General features: G+C 39.9%; 1 long non-coding RNA gene across 1 annotated transcript in view; it reads left to right on the top strand.

Moving 5' to 3' along the window:
* The first annotated feature begins 12,200 nt into the window (after positions 1–12,200).
* Positions 12,201–21,238, top strand: part of LOC144248658 (uncharacterized) — a 146,036-nt gene continuing 136,998 nt past the window's right edge. The window contains exon 1 of the long non-coding RNA XR_013341972.1: positions 12,201–12,278. This is a non-coding gene — a long non-coding RNA (uncharacterized LOC144248658). The remainder of the gene's footprint in view (positions 12,279–21,238) is intronic.

The raw sequence follows: 21,238 nt of genomic DNA, 5'->3' as shown, positions 1-21,238 counted from the left end.
ATGGCCCTAGGACATGGGGCTGGCTCCAGGGCACTGCTGGCTCAGCTTCAACTTTCCATTGACCAGGACCCCCTTTCCAAGGGCTGCTTTCCAGCCTCTCGTTCCCCAATCTGTATACACACCCATGGTTGCCCTGTCCCGAGACCTGTGGGTTTCTGATCATTGCAACAGTTATTTCCCTAATGAGACTTTTAGTAGATGAAACTTTACCAAAAAATCCATGGGAAACTTGAAAACAACCAACTGGATTTCATGGCACACTGTCAGGCAGTAAATTCAATGTGGACACATGGCAGGAAAGGTTGTCATGTTATTATCATCAGGAGTGATATCAATACTTTCAGTTTCCATCTGCATTTTAAAAATAATCTACTTTTTCAGTAAGGCCCTCCAGTGCTCTAGCACTCTTACTCCATTCTTGCCTCAAAATATCTAGATTGGTTTGCTATGAGCTTGAAAGAATTGTTTGAGGCAGCCCGTCCTTTCCAAAATCTGTACCATTTACTTGCACTTCTTGAGGGTAGAGCTATACACATAGTGCAGAACAGAAATGCTAGTAAGAGAATCAGTTTAATGAAGTACTCAAACTTGGATAGATGGTTCATCACACTTTTGAGAACAATGCATATTTTCTTTTCAATGAGTATTCTGTAAATTTGTTTAGTAGTAGAGTCTTCTATTAAATTAAATTAGTTCTAGCATACAAAGTGTATGGCAAAGAGCAATTTTTAACAGAGGTGGCATCATCCTTAAGAGACAGGTTAAAACTATAGCTGTACAACTGGCATGCAATTCACACTAGGTCTTTTAAAAGGAGAGAAGCCAAAATTCCTACATTTGTTCCGTAAAGGAATTGATTACCCCCAGTTTGCACTGAATGTGACAAAGCTAAAATAATGTGGCCTAATATGTCGGTAGTGGAAAGAATACCCATGGATAGATTGGGAGGTTGAACTTCTGGAAATAAATGATCATTTATATAGCATCACAGCAGTAGCTCGGGTAGGTGGCTACTTGCTGTTTGGCAATATTATCAAATGAGGAGAGTCCCCAGGCAGCTAGATAGCACGGTGATGGCAGAAGATTGGTTATCAAGGTAAGGTGTCAATGTTGTTTTTAAACACAACCCAAAAAGTATTAGGAGACTTCCTAACAAAAAGTGGGATAACACAGGCAATAACAGCCTTGTGAGGTAAAAGTTAACACTTCCAAATTTCAGCAATAAATGTAAAAATTTATGATTCAGGAAAGAGGAAAACATTTCAGGCTTTTGTTTTGGTGGTTGTTAATATAAAAATATTCTAAACAGCCTACAGATAAATTTCTGTTATCCTATGCAACCCTCATGTAAATATATTCTTCTTTTCATCTTATTTGACTGTAGGACTGTAGGACCACAGACACGAGCAATGTCTCCATTTCAACAGTGGTATATTTTATGAACCTGTGGCTTCAGGCAACATTCTGTCTTCTGTCATGCTTCCCATCATTGTTTGCCTTTTAAAGAATTAAACGTGAGAGTATTGCAGTTTTTATGGAGTATTGTTGGCTTCTGTTGTTGTTTTTTTTTTTTTTAATAGTAGATTCATAAACTTAGAGGGGAGAGTAATGGGAGAGAGTTCTCAAAGTTTTATCTGCATGATACTGAGAATCTGATTGATGTTGCCTTTCACATTTGTATTTGTAGATTAGTTCCAGTGGGATGGTCTGGCTACAAAACCACTGTATGCCATCCAGTATAGGATACAAAATCAGAACACATTTTGAAAATGTAGATCTTGCATTGTAGATGAGCGTGCAGCCAGAGCCTTACTGCACGTGGAGGAAGCACATGTCTACCTCAAACGCCTTGCCGTATGTCGTGGTTTGACGCCGAGGGGAGTTTTCTCAGACGGAAGACGGTCAAGCCAGTCAGTGATTAGGGTTGAATATTGACACTTAAGCTGACCAATTGAAAGCTGGACACGCCTCTGAGAACACAGAGGGGTTAAAAGCCAGAACTCCTCGGAGAACTTCCTCTCTTTAGTTCTGGTCAGAGGGTAGTGTGGCCTCTTTCCTCCCAACCCCCCCCCCCGCGGCCGGTGGGTTGGGTGGGGGAGGGGAAGCCATGTGGCCAAGTTAAGTTAGGCGAAAGGTAGAGAGGCTAGAACCAGCCAGCTCCCTGTAGATAGAACGGTTGAAGAAAATCTGGGATGTCTGCATTCCCCTCACAGAGTGTCTCTGGAGAGAGAAAGAAAGAGACAGCGGCAGTGCTAACAGTACACCCGGGGAAGAAGAAAGTGGGGGGGGGGGGGAGGGGGCAGGGCCGAGAGCTATCTAGGAAGTCAGAACTTTTAACCTTTTCTTGAGAAATAAGGGCTTTGTAAAATATTACTCCTCCTCAGTTTAAAAGAGAAGAAGAAAGACAGCCTGGGACCTGAAATGTTAAGAAAAGAAAATTGGGGGGGAAGATGATGGAGTAGCTTTTAGCTAGACTTTTTCTTATTAACCATGGACTAAACCAGTTTTCTCCTCCAAAAAAGTGACTATATTTTAAGAAGATGCACAGTAAGCCAAGAGACCTGCTTCAGCAGCTAAAGAAAAAAAACAGGAGTAGAGTGAACAGAGAAAAGTTGAAGAGGTTTGTAGTAACACCCCCTGTCTTCAGAGAAGAAGAAAAAAAGATGATCTCTGTTCTTGAGACCCTCGGTCCCAGGGGAGGAAGAAAATAGGGGTACTGTGGTCCCAAAAGTAAAAAACTGAACTGTTGTTTTTTCCCCTCTTAGCAAAACATCCTTAAAAAAAATATCCTAAGAACAGTTTGTCCATGCATTAGTAGTGAGAACACTGTGCATAGAAAGGAGAGTGTCACCATGGCAATTTTTTGTCTCTGGGTGGAGCCATGTGTGACATGGAAACACAAGAAGTAACAGTTGTGTTTCTTAAAAAGTCTATAGCACAAGAGAGACTTCTCTCTCCCTCAATAGACTGAGTATTGATTATCTGAAGAATAGAAACCTGATAAGAGGTCCAAGTTGTGTCTCACTGTGGTTTGTTAGAATTGGGGGTTGGGGGGGGGAGGAGGGGGGAGGAGGAATGTTTTAGAAGGTTTTCATTTTTTTAGATTTAGTTTTTTTTTCTTTTTCCTTTTTAGTAGTAGTAGTTCAATAAAGTTTCTCCTTTATTATTAAGCTTAAGCCTACTGTACTCTGTTCCTGATCGCATCTCACAGCAAATAATTTAGAAGTTTGTATTTTCATGAAGGCTCTAGCATTATGCCAGTGTTAAACCATGACACAGTATTACAAGTTTAATTCTTTATCATATCACCTGATAGAGGGAGATTTGAAAAAAGAAAGAAAAGAATTGATACAGACCATACTGTAGCTGTAACTAATGCCATTTTGTATGTCTTGACTGTACTGATTCTGTTACACCCACCAGTGAAAAGGTAATGCAGTGCAAAGCTGTTAGTATCAATTCAGTCAATCCAGTCTACAAATGCATAATTTATCTCCTATGTTATAAATTTACGCCACAATGGATCATAATCCAATTACAATTTTATTAATTACAGCATGTAGGATATGAGCAAAGACAGCGCTGGACGGCCGGAGAGTCTCTGCTCCCCCTCTGCCATGCCGATTTGTTCAAACAGCCTTCTTTTTATTCCATCCTTTCCATGAAGTCCTGGGGGCCTCCTTTTGTTTAAGCTAATTCCTGGATAATCTTGCAGTTTCCTTCTGTTTACGTAAGCAGTCTGTGAGTATTTGTGGTTATCTTTATCTTGTATCGTCAGTCCCCAGGTGTAAGTGTTTGTGGTTTTCTTATCTTGCAAATGCTGTGCCCGCAGGCTATTTGCGTATCCTCTGTTCCCTAAACAATACCTTAGTCTGTAAGCAGTCTGTAGTTTCTCATACTCCGTTTCCTATCCTCTACATATATCTTAATAAACAATACCTCAGTCTGTGGTTTCTCACAAATCCGTTTCCTAACCTTTATATATATCTTAATAAACAATACCTTAGTGTGTGGTTTCTCACAAATCCCCCATTTTCTTGTTTTATCCCATTATTGTTTATTAGACGCTGCTTTCACTCTCGGCATTGCAAATAAACCTTTTTCCACAATCCCAACATTTATCATAGCACTCACAAGGTAATACTTCACAATTACAATAGGCGTAGTCCCCACGTGGCACAACACATTGACACCAATCTTCATCCTCATCAATATATGCACTTTTATATTTTGCCCCCGACCTCGTAGTTAAAATAAGTAGTTTAGCTATGTCAAATCGTTGTTTAACATAGTGTAAAATACAGCGTAATATACAAGGCCCAAATATAAGTCCCATAATCAATATAATCAGTGGTCCTGCTAAGGTAGACAACAAATTGGTTAGCCAAGGTGAAACATTAAACCAATTTTCATACCATGACCTGCCCGCCTCACAATCTTTTTTACGTTGATTTAACCTCTTCCGGAGTTCAGACATAGTATCCTGGACTACTCCTGTATGGTCAGCAAAAGAACAACATTCTTCATTGAGAGCTATACATAATCCTCCTTCTTTTAGGAATAACAGATCTCATCCCCTTCTATTTTGCAGTACTACTTCTGATAAAGACTTTACTGAAGTGGCTAAATTTTGGATAGATTGTTCTATTTTCACTAAATCTTCATCTACAGCCATCTGTAAACTTTGTAATTCCTGACTTTTTACTAGGGAGGCTATGCCTGTACCTGTTCCAACTCCACCCGCTATCAGCAGTGTAGCTAAAGTTACCACTGTAATTGGTTCTCGTTTTTGTATATTCAGGTCTCCTTCAAAGTGGCGTAACACCTCCTCAGAGGTGTGATAGATCAGACGAGGAACAATAATCACCTGTACGCAAAACTGAAATTGATCAAACACTTTTAGGGATAGGCAAGGCGTTACTCCGGTGTCTGAACAAACCCATTTAGCTCCTGGTGCCGGGATAGCCCATTTGTCATTTCTCTTCTTCTGTCTCTCTATAGTTTTTGTAGTGATTATTGTTGTTTGGTTACACAGAGGCTGATAATCTTTGGGCACTGTACTGATACATTTTCCTTGACCTGTTACTAATTGAATAGTAATTCCTTGCGTATGGTTTTTTTGGTCATTCCATGGGCATTCTCGTGGGTTTGAACCACTAGACCATTGAATCTTATCTGGTTTTCCAATTGCCTCAAAATATGGTGGTCTAACATTATAACATAACCAGCACTCCTTATTTATATTCGGTTTACTTTCATTAAGGGCACGATAAGAGGCTTGCATTAAATCCCATAAAGGGTCTTTGGATTTTGACACTCCTGAATCCCTAACTGTCACCATGTCATTAGTTATTCGATCTGTTACTGATAGGGAGTTTGGACGAGTGGTTATAACACTTGCGGGGACAATCTTTTTTGTAGGGGAAGTGGGTAAATTCAATACTTTATTCGGCCCAACAGGGAGTGAATCATGTGGTATTTTAACTTTTCTTATGAGAAAGTGCCCTCCCACGTCTTTAGGAATTCCTCCATAGACCCGTATTCCCCATGTTCGTCCCACTAACCACTTGTCTTCTAGGGGATGTAATACTTGAAATTTGATTCAGGTACAGACTTCCTTGTCACAAGAAGCTACATAATCTACGTTACGCAGACCTGTAAGATCTACACCTGTTTGTTCAGGCACACATTCGTTAGGAGTCCAGGTTGCTTTTATATATTTATCAAGAGCCTTTACCGACCAGCCCGAGGCTATTGTTTCACATCCCCAATAACCACAATAATAATGTCCGGGATAATTACAGTAAGACGGTCCAGAGGCCAGGCATATATAAAATGGAGGTCCTTTTTTACAATGTATTGGTACTAAATCACAAAGTTTTACTATGAATTCAGGTGGACCTGGGTTGCTAAGAGTGGCTATTGTTCTCGTTCCTTCCCAAGATATTAGTTCCCATTTAAATGGTTCATGAGGATTTCCCCCTTCTGCCTGGGTTATTATCAATATCAAGACTAATGGTATACCAGGAAAAAGGGTGTCTGGCCATTTTGCCAATTTAAGTATATTTTTACCAATCCTGGGGAAGTTCGGCCGTTGCTGCCTTTGCGTCCCATTGTTCTGGTTCTTTTCTCCACAGTTTGTTCCTCTTCTGCCTCGCCTGTCAACTTGGTTGCGTCGAGTCACGGGGGGTATCATCTTCTCGGCAGCAAGGGAATTCTTCAGGAGAACAGTTGTTTCGGGATTTCTGCCTGTTTATATAGGCTTCCCACTTTGCAGCTTGAACTAATGGGGCAAAGCAAGACACAGTTAGTACTTCCCCTCTACACTTTATAGCCAAGATTTCAACCACAAAGGGGGACTGGTTCGTTGGAATGGTAACAATAATATTGAAGGTATCCACCTTCACAGTGTGTCCACCATTTATCCTGGCATACCTTATACCTAAAACAAGCAAATGGATAACAATTACAATTTATATCATTACCACAAATTCGTATATTTAGAGTACATATATATTATTTACATCAGCATACCTTCTATATTCACTATGGTGTGGCTACATATGTCTAGCAATTTCCTTCAACACACTTTGTACGCTTCCATATATAATAGATAAAAAAAAAATAATTATAGCATATATAAACAGCAATACACACTTTATACCATAAGGTAATGCAGCAAAAAAAATCAAATAACGTCTTTATCATTATGTTATCTTTTCAGGGTTATCTTGGTGTCACCTGGGGTGCTGATTACTTTCCAGTGAGGTCTCGTTACTGGGCCTTTAAGGCGGCTGGCGTGAGTCCATCCACACTCAGCAGTCCGGACAGCTGTTTCTGTTGTCAACAAAACAAGATAAGGTCCCTCCCAATTGGGCTTTAGGGTTTCTTCCTTCCACACTTTAATCAATATCACATCCCCAGGTTTAACGTTGTGTATTTTTAAGTCCAATGGAGGTTGTTGCACAATCAGTCCACGTTCCCAAAGCTGGTTACGATGTTTTGCTATTTGTGAAACATATTCATTAATCACACGGTCTCTAATTAAAACATTTGTTTGTGGGCTTTCAATTCTGTAGGACATTCCATACACCATTTCAAATGCTGATATTCCTACATCTGCTCGGGGTCTGGTTCTGAGAATTAATAGTGCCATGGGTAGGCATTTAATCCATGATAATTTGGTTTCTATAATTAATTTAATCAAAATAGCTTTAATTTATCCATTCATCCTTTCAACTTTTCCTGAACTTTGTGGATGCCATGGTGTATGGTATTCCCACTTTATACCCAAGCTTTCTGTCAGATCTCTAACAATTTTTGACACAAAATGTGTTCCTCTGTCTGAGTCGATTACCTCAGGTACTCCATATCGAGGTATAACGTGTTCAAGTAACACTTTAGTGACTTGGTTAGTGGTTGCCCTGGAGGTAGGAAAAGCCTCAACATAATGTGTTAAGTGATCCACCATTACTAATAAATATTTGTAACGCCCCACCCTAGGTAGTTCAGTAAAATCTACTTGTATATGTGAGAAAGGTCTGTATGCGGGGGAACGTCCTCCAAGAGGTCTTGGTTTTATGTTGTTTCGATTAACCTTTTGACAGGTCTCGCAGGCTGCCGTGACTGTCTTTGCTATATTATATACGCCTATACAGGCAAACTGTTGATTGAAATGATCAACTAACGCCTGAGTTCCCCAGTGTGTTTTACTATGTACTTTTGAAAATATTTCAAGTGCTATGCCCTTTGGCAAGACTTCTCTCCCATCTGGCAATATGTATTTCCCATCCCGTTCCTTAGCTCACATTTGTTCTAGTTTTTCTTTTTCCGCAGACTCAAAACTCAAATTTTTACTAATAGGTACTTGTTGCATAGTCAAAATTATATTACAATTGCCTGCCACTCGTTTTGCCTCTATATCAGCTTCATTATTTCCCCTAATTTGATAACTTGTACCTCGCTGGTGTCCTTTTATATGTACAACTGCTATTTATTTGGCATTTTCAATGCCCCCAGAACTTGCCGAATTAATTCCGGGTGTATCAGTTCTTTTCCCTGGGAGTTAACAAATCCCCTTTCCTTCCATATTTTCCCAAAGGTGTGTACTACTCCGAACGCATAACGTGAGTCTGTATATATAGTCCCATCCTTTCCCTTCAGTAACACTAATGTATTCCACAATGCATATAGCTCACAGGCTTGAGCCGACCAGCTGGCACTCAGGGGGTCCGATTCCTTTGTCTTAAATTCCCCTTTTTCCCATTTAACGATGGCATATCCGGACAATCGTTTACCTTCTACTATTCGTGATGACCCATCTATGAATAATACTTCTCCACATTGTAGTTCTTCTTCTTCTAAGTCTGACCTAATGCGTGTTTGTTGTTCAATTGTTTGAAAACAATTGTGTAATGGTTCATTACCTTCTCCTGAGTACAAAAATTCAGCGGGGTTAACTGCTCCAGTAGTTTTTAAAGATAATTTAGGGGATTCTATAAGTATTCCCTCATACTTTAATAATCGGCTATCTGTAAGCCATTTTTCTGTTTTTTGTTGTAACACTCCCCTGATGTTATGAGGCGCATATAAGACAACTTCTCCATTAAAAGTAATGCGATTTTTTTCCTCAAGCAATAGGGCAGCAGCAACAATGATCTGTAAACAACTCGGCCAACCCCTGCTCACAGGGTCTAACAGCTTTGATAAGTATGCCACCAGTTTCTTTTGTCTGGCCCATTCCTGAGTTAATACTCCGAATGCCGTTCCTTCATGTATGTTAACAAATAAATGGAATGGCCGTTTTAAATCCAGGAGACTTAAAACTGGTGCTTGACTTAGCTCCCTTTTGAGACTGGCAAACTGCTCTTGATCCTGAAGAGTCCACTTGAGTATTTTGTCTTTAAGCAGTTGTTCATATAGGAATTTAACTTTAAAGCTGTAGTTCTCTATCCATTGCCTACAATACCCCAATAGCCCTAATGCCTGCCGAATTTGCCTCTTAGTGACAGGCATAGGTAATTCCAGAATTTCTTTAATACGCTCTGGATCTAATATCTTCTGGCCGTTAAACAGATAATGTCCCAGATATTTTACTTTTTCCTCTGCAAATTGTAACTTTTCTTGTGATACCGTAGTCCCTTTTGTGCAAGAAAGTTTAGGAGTCGAATGGTTTCTTTTCTTACATTCTCCTTATTATTCCCCGCTATGAGCAGATCATCTACATATTGTAACAGCACATTCCCCGTTTGTACCTGATATTCTGTTAAGAGCTCTTCTAGGGCCTGTCCAAACAGATAAGGGGATTCAGTGAACCCTTGAGGGAGCACGGTCCATCTTAATTGCTGTCTCTGGCCCATCTCTATGTCTTCTCATTCAAAGGCAAAATAATTACGGCATTCTTCTGCCAGTGGACAGACCCAAAAGGCATCCTTTAAATCAATCACACTATACCAGGAATTATGGGCTCCTAGTTTGCTTAGCAATGTGTATGGGTTTGCTACCACAGGGAACCGCGTAATAGTTCTTTTGTTTATTTCCCTTAGATCATGTACGAGCCGATATTTCCCATTTGGTTTCTTTACAGGCAAAATGGGGGTGTTAAAGGGTGACATACAAGGCTCTAAGATTCCTTGTGCCAACAATCGATCAATTTCTGGCTTCAATCCTCTCCGTCCTTCTAAGGATATGGGATATTGCCTTACCTTCACAGGTATGTGGGGTTTGGAAATTTGGATTTTAATCAGTGGCATTTCCAGTCTACTAATTGTGTCCAGAGAGTACCAGACATTGGGGTTAATTTGTTTTTGATCATCCACGGTCAAAGGATAAGCAGACACTGCCAACTCTTGATTTTTCACTTTAATTTCTAATTGCAATTCAATAATTAAATCTCATCCTAACAGGTTAAATTCTGCTTCAGGAATGAGCAAGAGTTCACCCATTCCAAATTTATTTTCAGTTTCGAATACCACATTTTTGATTTTACTTACTTTAAAGGGTTCCCCTTTTGCCCCAATTACTTGTACTTTTTCAGGGGAAATTTTACATCCCTCAGGTATTTGCCTAATAGTTGATTTCTCAGCCCCAGTGTCTACTAAAAAGGTGAACTCTTGTTTATGGGGACCTATTTTTAATTTTATCAAGGGCTCATGATGACTCCGGTCCCCTAAGATATAGAGCCCCTGACTCCCCTATTCTGTTTTCAATATTCCCTCATCCCTGATCCTTTCTCTGCAATTCTTCCTTATATGTCCCTTCTTTCCACAGTAAAAACAACACCTCTGCTCCTTTTCTATTATTACATCCCCTTGTTTCATCCTAGCAGATCTGTGTTCACCAGTTTGCCCTTTGCGATCTTCTCTGACTGCTGCTACCATCATTCCTACTTGTCGCTTGCTGCTCTCTTCTTCCCACCTTACGTAGACTTTCTGAGCTTCCCTCAATAATTCATCTAACCCTCTATTCTGCCAGTTCTCTAACTTTTCAGTCTTCTTCCTGATATCTTCCCATGATTTTGCCACAAACTGAGTTTTGAGGAGCATTTGCCCTAAAGGGTCGTTTGGATTTACCCCAGAGTACAGCTGAAGGGCTTTCCTTAGTCATTCCAGCCACTCAGTAGGGCTTTCATCTTTCTTTTGCATTTCATTAAATGCTTTATTGATATTCTGTCCACGGGGTACTGCTTCTCTAATTCCCTGAATTACTATAGTTCTCAGGTCCTGCATAAGAGTTCTATGCGCCGGATCCTGATTATTCCAATTAGGTCTTTGGAGTGGCCATTTAATATCTGCTTGAGGTCCCTGAGCATGTTGAGCATCCCACAGTCTCATTCCTGCTCATCTAATCATATCTCTTTCCTCGGTATTAAATAATTGACCAAGGATAGATTGCATCTTATCCCAAGTATAAAGGCTTGGTCCCAAAAATTGATATAGTCTTTCTGCTACTCCGAGTGGGTCCTCAATTAAGCTTCCCATCTCGGTTCTTTTAAAATCTCATAGGTCAGCCGAGTTTAAGGGGACAGAAATATATCCGATCACAGGCTGAGGTCCCCCCATGGGTATTTCCCTTAGGGGGTACGTCTGAGCTTCCCCTCTTTGACTTCTAGTTACGCATCTAGGAGTGGGGGGAGACCCTTTTTCTGACTCTGGTGGGGGAGTGGGTGCTCTGGGGACCTCTGGAGGGGCTGCGGGAACAGGAGGAGGAATGTAAGGAGGGAGGGTTAGAAGGGTTTCGTCTAACTCTTCCTTCTTTTTCTTATGTTTAGTTTTTATTTCATTCAGCGGATAAAGTCCAGCTCCCGGTCTTTCCAGCCACACTTCTGCATATTGTCTCTCCTCCGGGTTAAGGAGTTTTTTATTATTTACCCAGAGGTTTAACTGCTGTCTTACCCAATCTTTTTCTGACCCATAGACTGGCCAAAAGACATTTTTAGAAATCTTCTTCCCTCCCCATATCTTAGTACAATATTCTATCATTTTTTGCTTATCTTTCCCTAGGGTTCCAGAGAAATATCTCCAATTATCTAAGATATATACCAGAGGGGTATTCTTAGGTACAGTGGGTACCCTTCCCATGGGAGTCGAAGGCTTGCTGCCCTTCGCCCCCATCTTCTGGAATATCCCCACACACATGCACTCGCTCCTCTTGTTCCTGGCCCAGTCCCTCGCGGGAGATGGAAAACGCAGTACTTAAGAGTCCACACTTGCTTGGTTCAGTATATCGAACCTCTCATTCGTTATATTCCAGGAAACCCAATCCCGCCCGAACGGAAAACCCATGAAAAATTTTGCCGTGAACAATTTTGCTCTGCGAATAATTTCACTACTTACGCATCCTGCGTCTTCGTCCAGACTCCCGTGTACAGAATTTTTATAGGATTTTACCGGTCTCTCCTTTGCTCATTATCCTAGACTTTAGGTTCTTCAGTAAGGTTAGGGTAGGCTGTTGGTCGCGGGACCGCGAAATGTCGCGGGGCGCCTTCCCGGAGGACCAAAGCCCACCGTTCCTTATCTGAGTCACAGCACCAGAAATTGTTATAAATTTACGCCACAATGGATCATAATCCAATTACAATTTTATTAATTACAGCATGTAGGATATGAGCAAAGACAGCGCTGGACGGCCGGAGAGTCTCTGCTCCCCCTCTGCCATGCCGATTCGTTCAAACAGCCTTCTTTTTATTCCATCCTTTCCATGAAGTCCTGGGGGCCTCCTTTTGTTTAAGCTAATTCCTGGATAATCTTGCAGTTTCCTTCTGTTTACGTAAGCAGTCTGTGAGTATTTGTGGTTATCTTTATCTTGTATCGTCAGTCCCCAGGTGTAAGTGTTTGTGGTTTTCTTATCTTGCAAATGCTGTGCCCGCAGGCTATTTGCGTATCCTCTGTTCCCTAAACAATACCTTAGTCTGTAAGCAGTCTGTAGTTTCTCATACTCCGTTTCCTATCCTCTACATATATCTTAATAAACAATACCTCAGTCTGTGGTTTCTCACATCCTATATTTACTGAATTCCTTAATCTATGTGTCAGTTCTGGAATTTCCACTGAGATTTTCTAGCTGATGTTGATGCTTGCCATACCAAAACAGAAAAAAAAAAAAAAATTAATGGAGCAACTCTTTGCAGTGCTAACTTAAAGACTGGAAGTTTTTCTCGAAGGTGAGCATACAGTATTAACCCAATTGAAAATATAAAACCTGTGAGCTCACTAACTGGGGAAGCAATTCTGGGGAAGCTGAAACTGAGAGTCTTGCTAGACAGCAAACTGAATTTGAGCCAGTAGTAGTTTGTGGCAGCAACGAAGGACACGATCTTGGACTGTAATCACAGGAGCACAGCCAGTAGCTTGGGAAAGCTATTAGCTCCCTCTACTCAGCACTTACTAGGCCATATTTAGAAGACATGTCCAGTGTTGAGCCTCCTGGTGCAAGAAGGATGCCAGTGAACTGCATCAGGGTAAGTGGGGAACCACTGACATTATCTCCAGGGTTGCTGCCCCTGCCCTTGGAGGTCAGGTTGCAGGAGTGGGGCTGGTCCAGCCTGGCAACAGTCAGGTTTGGGGTTTGTCAAACAGCTGCCTCCAGTACCTAAGGGGACGTTATTTAGAAGGTGGAGATGGGCTCCATGGTGGTGGAAGGACAACTGAGAGCAGGCCTAAGTTGAAAAAAAAGGAGGTTGTGTCTGGATATAAGGAAAAGTTTCTCCCCTTCAAAAACAATCAGATAGTGCAACTGGGTTTTGGTGACACTGTGAAGCCTTCATCCTTGGAGGCTTTCAACAGCCAAGTGGATGAACCTAGAGAAGTGTGCTCTGACTTCATGGCTGACCCTTCTTCAAGCAGGAATTGATTCCATTAAAGATCTTATAATATTCCTAATTATGCTGTATTCTTATGTCATTGTACAAAAACACTGAGTTTCCGCTCAGGTGATATTGTACAGGAGTTCAGATTAGATGAGTGCCAGTTTATGTACATTTCAGAGATTGGGACATTGGCCCAGATGATGAGCAAAGCTGATAAAATGACCCTATATTAAAATCTAGTGTTTGTTCATTTGTGAGAAGTAACCACAATAAAACATGGAAGTCATAACCTTTTAACACATGATTGAGGATTAAATAGAACTTGTGTTCAGTTCCACCAGAATGTGTTTGGTGGCAGCATTATGCATTCTGTGTGTGCATTTTGAACATTTTTCTTTTAAATAAGCTTCCTGAAATTTTATTAATGAAGCCAAGTGGCACACATTTTGTCTGTAAGATATGTATATTCTTTGAAAATTCTCTGCCAAAAGTTTGTATAGGGTTTGAAAAAATTGTTTTGGAAAGATAATTTGTGCTCTGTTTCAAATGAAATATAGCTTCCTTAGGAAAATAAATCCATGATGAAAAGAAATACTTGGCCCAGTGACACCAAAGTTAAAAAGGGAATGAAACAGAACCTGAATAAAATGTTCATATTTTCTAATCCATCTCTACTGCATGGGTCTTATGCCTTATCTCACAGATATTGCTCACTTTCTAACTACACAATTCATCAGCTTTGAAATAATAGACTATTTTGATATCTTGGTTACATCATTAGTGAATTATTTTCCCTTCTGCACAAAAAAACAACAACAACAAAAAAAAACACAACAACAAAAAAAAACCAAAAAAAACCCCCCCAAAAAAACCCAAAAAAAACCCCGCTGTAGACAGAATTAAATTTTTCATGTTAATTAATGTTCAAACTGCCTAATATTATGAGAAAAATCACTAAACCATAGGAATTTGATTCCAAACATCAAAACATTTTTTTTTTCTTTAGGGCTGGTGAAAACATAGTTCTATTGCATATTTAGTCTTGTCAGAAGTAGGTATTTTCTTCAAATTGCATAAAATTTTACTGATGGGGGATATACAGTATTTTTTATTCTAACTCCTGAGAATGTGGTATGAAGGAAACAGGGCAGCTTCTGCACTCCATTTTACTGTGGAAAAATAGGAGCTTGAGCAGAGACATTGTTGGCAGTGCTCACAGATTTTGGTAGAGTTGCTTTTCAGTCCATCATTCTATTTCAATCTTCTAATTTTGCTGTAATACATCAGAGCATGGCCTATGGAGTGTTTAGCAAAGAGCCTGTCAACTCAATGCCATTTGCAGTTCTTTCATCAATTCCATTATTTTTATTATATATTAAGTTGCAGTAAGTTAAGTTGCAAATTACTGATTTCGGTTCACAGTTCAGTGTTTCTATTGATTGCTTCAAGTGTAGACATTAAACAATGTTAACCTGTTCCCAAGATCCATAGGCTGGCTAAGTTCATGGAAGTGAAGGACCAACACAGGTTTTTTTACCCCAAGTTTAGTTTTCATCCTGCCCTCCCCTGCCCTTCTGTATTTTTAAGAATAAAGTACTTTAGTGGGCTTCTACTAGAGCCATCAATTATGGAAACAAATCCTCTGAGTTCTTCTTAGCATGATGATGAAGACCTGAGTGCTCTGTCCAGCTTGTGTCTGATCTTTGAAATCATTGCTACTGGTCAGCAGCTACAACAAAAAAAGTTCTGATGTGGAGGAAAAGTTTGTCTTACATTGCTGGTGAGCACATACAACACTCAAGTAAATTTCAGCACTCTTAAGATTTTTTAAACTGTTTGAATTTTATTATTGAGTAAGAAATTTGCTTGCCACCATTTCACCAGGAGGATAAAAGGAGTATAAAAAAATAAATGCTTAATGAGACATTGGCATTTCTGCAGGCATTCCGAAATTGATACTTTGGTCTCTTTTTTTGCCATGGCATTTCATCTGGAAAGAAACTTTCTTTTCTTGTGACCATTCAACACATTACCTTGAAACAATGAATAGAAAATATGTATTATATTCTGGACAAAGGCCTTTTCCTAACTAGAAATTCAGACAACTCATAGAGTTCATAACAATTTCTTTGGTTCTATAAACTTGTCTCATTTTGCATAATCGATACATTCTCAGTGTTTACTATTTTTATTTAATCTATCTAAAGCTTTAAGTAGCCTTTATTAATGCATTCAGTAATGCTAGATCAATGACAGGAGAGAAAGTTCACCACTTGCTTAACTGAGACCTTTTCATTTAAGATGATACTAGTAAGCTCGTTTTTCACTTGTGTTTTTCTCTTTGTGAGACTTCAGTGGCAACCTAGAAATCAACCTGCAGAAAGGATTTTCCAGTATTCTTCATCTCCAATCTCCCTTTGGCCAACATATTAAGAGGAACATCAATAAAAGGAAAGAACATTCCATGTTCTTTCACAGAATTTTTCTCCTAGTGCAGATCAGTTCTATTAATGTCAGGGAGGTGAGGCATCCAAAATTATCTTATCTTTTTAATAACATTGTACTTCCACTGCCAGAGAAGTAGAGTAATGTGTCTAGTACAGACCCTGCATTCTCCTCTGCGAGATATGTAGACTTACACTATTCTAACAATGTGGCTCTTTTGCACTTTTAGACTCTTTTATCATACTGCTTATAGTCCCATCTCCATGTCTGAGGTCAGTGTTACAAACTTTTAAAAGAATAGAGAACTTGACATTGTTTTACTTCTGTGAGTGCTCTGTTCAAGGTTGTTTATTTTACAAAAGAACAGGAACTCTTCTAGCATCTGTCATTCATGCATTTGGAACAAGAAAAGGCAGGCTGAACTACTGAAGCTTTATGTCTCAGCATAGCATGTTATGTCAAAGCCTTTTTACTCCATCCAAATGCAAGGCTCATATCTTTAAGCATTTATTTCTATTTATGTTGGACTGGATGGAATGAACAAGCATTACTTTTTCTCGAACAGTTCAATGTTTGTATGTTATTGTTAACATTTGCATAAGCTCTAAGCCAAAATTGTTTTGTCCCACAGACATCAGATGAAGTTTATGTGAATTAAAGAAGCTTTCTATTTCTATATTTTTGGGTGGGGTTTTATCTATTTTATTCTGATTTTTTAAACTGATGGAGTCAGTTCTCTGTAGCTCCATTAGGCTTCCAAGCAACAATTCTAGAGTAACTCCTCCCAGAGATGTTCAGAAATGAACTGGGTGTACACAGTTGAGTATAGAAGGAAGTAGTTTGTTTGGCAAGTCAGCTGCTGCTTGACAACTCTTCATATTCTTACCATGCAGCAAAACTGAGGCAGCTCTGAACAAAGAACCACTCGGTGAAGAGAAATTTGGTGTAAGATGCTGTCAAACGTGCTGCACCCCTATGTCTGTGCCATGGTTTATCACAATTTTGAATGATAAAATGTCTAATCAGATATACATTCCAGAGAAACTCTGGGGTTACGTTCTTGTTCACTTTTTGGTTTGGATAGTCATCAGAAGTCATAGATGCTGGAAAGAAGTTTCTCATAGGATTCTTTCAACTTTTTTGGTGTTGGAGGAAATACCACAACTGCATTCTTTCTCAGGCTGTTATGATGAGTAGTTTTGGATGAGGAGGGCATTGTTATATGTACTTGGCTAATGATTTGGAACTATCAACTGGTTTTCTCCATAATTTTTCTTCAATAATATTTTCATATTAATTTTCTTGCTTAGTATTATGGAAGAAAGAAAATCACATGTACTGAGCTCTTCTTCTGTTGGCACAGAATGGCTTCAGTTTGAAAAGACCTCTAAGATCATCAAGTCCAGCCATTACCCCCATGCTGCCAAGCCTACCACTAAACTGTTTGCCCAGGTGCCACATCTACACATCTTTTAAATCCCTCCACAGATGGCAACTCAGCCTTTTCCCTGGGCAGCCTGTTCCAGGGCTTTACAATACGTTCAATGAAGATTTTTTTTCCTAATAACCAATCTAAACAGATTTAAGGCCATTTCCTTTTATCCTATCACTAGTTAGCTGAGAGAAGAAACCAACCCCTACCTCACTACACCCTCTTTTCAGGCACTTGTAGAGAATGATAAGGTGACCCCCTGAGCCTTCTTTTCTCCAGGCTAAACACCCCCATCTTCCTCAGCCACTCCTCATAGGACTTGTGCTCCTGACCTTTAATCACCTTCATAGTCCTTCTCTGTACAGGCTTTAGCACCTCAATATCTCTCCTGAATTTAGGGACCCAAATGTGGACACAGCACTCAAGGCAGCCACACCAGTGCCAAGGACAGGGGGACAGTCCTGCTGGCCACACTATTGCTGGTACAGGCCAGGATGTGATTGGCCTTTGTGGCCACCTGAGCACACACTGGCTCATGTTCAGCTGCTGTCAGCCATCCCCCCCAGGTCCTTTTCTGCCAGGCAGCTTTCCAGCCACTCTTCCCCCAGCCTGTGGTGCTGCCTGGGGTTGTTGTGACCCCTGTGCATGACCTGGCACTTATTAAACTTTATTGAACCCCATACAATTGCCCTCAGCCCATCAATCCAGCCTGTCCAAATCCCTCTGCAGAGCATAATCCTCCAGTAGATCAACACTCACCAACTTGTTGTTGTCTTTGAACAACTGAGGGTGCACTTGGATGTACTTTGAAATCACAGTAATGTTGCCTGAAGCAAATGAAAATTTTTAGTGTTTCTTTAATTATGGTAAACAAAATAAATCAAACTGAGATGAAGTTGCAGGCAGCACAAAGGCTATGTAATGCACTCTTTTTTCATTAAGTCTAGATTTGTCACCATTTGTTTAAGATTATTTTAAAGTTTTTTTTAACACTTTTAGTCTTATACTCTACTCTGATTCTTGCCCTCAAACTCACTTCCTCTGCCCAGCAAAAAAAATTTTTTATTTTCTTCCCTCTATACTGCAGGTGGTGAAGTAGTACAGTAATAGCAATGTCACAGTGTGGTAACAGCAAAAAGTGATTTATTTTTTTCTATGGTGTTCAGTTAATGAGGACAAGTTTCCATCAGGCCTTTGCAAACTGTGTCTCTGTAGACCAACTTTATGATTCTTGAGCAGCAAATTTCCGGGTGAAGTTCACGAGAGCTAGCAAAGAGGTGGACTTGATCAAAGCTTCTGACTGTGGAATAATCCAAGAGGGAGACAAGACGAAGCCAATGTCAGATAACACTCCAGAAATTTGCTGATCCTGTTACATTTTTCATAACTTTTTTTAAGAGTTCACAACTTTCCAAAATTACAACTTGAGGATTCAAATATGGCTATACTTCAGAAATATCTTATTAATTTTTTTTTTAGACTGTGCTTTTTGCTTTTTGTTAGTTTGTTGGGGGTTATTTTTGTAAAAATGATCCCTACAATGGGTCATAGTCCCATTGCTGAAATTGCTAAAATTGTAGTAAACTTTGCTAACAAATGTATGGATCTCTTAGACAAAAAAAAAAAAAAAATCCCTAAAAACTACTAAAAGGGCAAATTTTGGAAAGGCATTATGCAGTTCCAACATTTTCACTCAAGTAAAACTGTTTCGGGAAGAATTTCTGTATAACATTTAGGTTCTGTAGAAATTCTGCCAAAAACCCCTAACATTAACACACCTATATGTTGTAACGGGGGCAGCTCCTCTCACCGCAATACCCCGAGCGGTGGCGTGCTGGGCGGCGGGAGGGAAGAGAACGGGCGGCTGGTCCCCCTACGAAGCTCTGCGGTCCCAGTTGTCGGCGCAGGGACAGACTGAGGTGACACGGGACTTGGGGGTGAACAGGTTGGTTTTATTCAGTGAGCCCCAAGACCCTGCGGGGAGGGGGAACAAATGTTTTATACAAGAACTCAAGAGGAGGGGTGGAGGAACAGCAACCAATGAAGGTAGGGCTGGGGAGGAGTCTAAGGAGGGACAAACCTATCAGGGGAAACAGTGGAGTGGAGTAACACAAAGTAACCAATAGGGTGTTGAGCCTCACTAAATAGACAGGGAATGCTCTGGAAACAAGGGAGGGGATTAGGAGGAATGACAGGGAATGTTCTGGGGAAAGGGGCAGGGAAAGGGAGGATTGACAACTTGGAGAGGAAGGGGTTAGGGAAGAGCTTGGGAAGATTGACAACTGAGGGAGGGAGGAGACTGGGGGTGGGGGGTGAACAAACACTGAACAAATATCAAATTAAAGAAAAACACACCACAACACCTATATAATATTCATTGTCAATCAAAAAAGAGGTTCTCATTTTCAAATCTGAGCTCATTTTCCTTCAACATATTTTTTTTCCCAGACTTATGAGAAGAGGGAAATAGGAGGGTCCTCAAGAGCTTTTTTTTTTCCTTGTTTGAACTTTGCATCTTTAGGAAAGGGAACAGTGTATTCCAAGTGTGACTGTCTGGTGGGGGAACTTCCAGCATATGTATTAATTTATTTACTTAAAAATGAGAGTTGGGAACCAGTCACGGTCTGTAGATTGGCTAGTGAGTAAAATGGTAATGCAATTATATTTAAATCTGTTGCTTTAAAATACTACGCACTGTGCACACTGGGTACAGAAGGATCAAGGGTGTTTACTGAATATAAACATTTAACTTTCTTAATGCTCCCAAATTACATTTCATGTCATCATATTTTCCACATTCCTAAGACAATTGAGAATAAATTATACTATATATGAGGAAAGAATCTGTGATCTTTTAATAAGAATGAACATAGGTTTTGAGTGTTGCTTCCATATGTTTGATTTAGCATTGGGGAGTGTGGGTTTTTTATTGTATGCATGTACATATGCAGCTGTGCTATAATGGGTTGATGTAAAAAATCTTCATAGTGAGTCATTAGAGAGGTGGCTTGTAGCTCTTAATTTAGCTCCCCAACTATTAAACACCCTGCTGTTTTTTAGGTGGAGTATTTGGATTTTTGCTCAGCAACTGATACATATGCAGCAGTGAAATGGGTTCAGTGTGTTCGTATTGATTGATTATTCACTGTCATTCAATTGGTGCTTAATGACACAGTTGAACAAACAAAACCCATATATCCAGAGACAGAAAATTAATTTATTTCAACTAAAAAAGACCAATTCTGGCTTTTATCATCTGAATATTTGGGGTGCCACCTTCTCTCTGCTTGCATTTGTTAGGTCACATAAAACACAGAAACATGACTGTTTCTGCAAGAAGATGTCTTTCTGCATAAGAAACTGTTCATATTCTCCACAGAGCTGACAAGGGCCCACTTCAGGCACCCAGCTTCTAAAGATATGATTCTACAGAGGCAGAGTAGTCAGAATACAGCAGAGAAGGATCACAGTGGTCTGGGACTTCTTACCTATGAGAAATGTAGGAGAGATTGGGTAGTTTGGTTGAAAGAGAAAGTTTATGGGGAACACTAAAAGCCTTCAGTGTATGTAAAAGCCTTCAGAAGTATGTAAAAGCACATTACAAAGAAGAAGAGGCAAATGAATAAAAAGTCAAAATTTGGATTGACAAAAAGCAGAGTTTGCTGTCATATAAATTCTTTATTTGCAGAAGGATTTCAACTAATCTATTTGTGTTGAAACATCTGTACAGTCAACTTTAGAGGCTTCTGTGTCGCACTGGAAGTTATACAGTGTGAGAATCAGTATCAAACTAAATGACATTACATGCTTTGAGCAGTAGGTACTTAGAGCCATTGGGATTATGAAAATTTTGTGTCCAGTCTATAAAGTGGAATATACCCATATTAAAAAGTCACTTAAGTAATTTTGAACACTGATCTGTTCAGGGATAATTTCTGAACTAAAAGGCCCAAGTTATTCCTATGAGCTCTCCAGCCACACTCAGTATTTATTTTTCTTTGTAAATAATTCAGCATTAACATTTCCAGGTTTTCCTATGTATTCAATCCTCATGT

Source organism: Lonchura striata, chromosome 2 (assembly GCF_046129695.1).
Source record: "Lonchura striata isolate bLonStr1 chromosome 2, bLonStr1.mat, whole genome shotgun sequence".
Lineage (NCBI taxonomy): Eukaryota > Metazoa > Chordata > Aves > Passeriformes > Estrildidae > Lonchura > Lonchura striata.
This window is presented reverse-complemented; position numbering and strand designations above follow the sequence as displayed.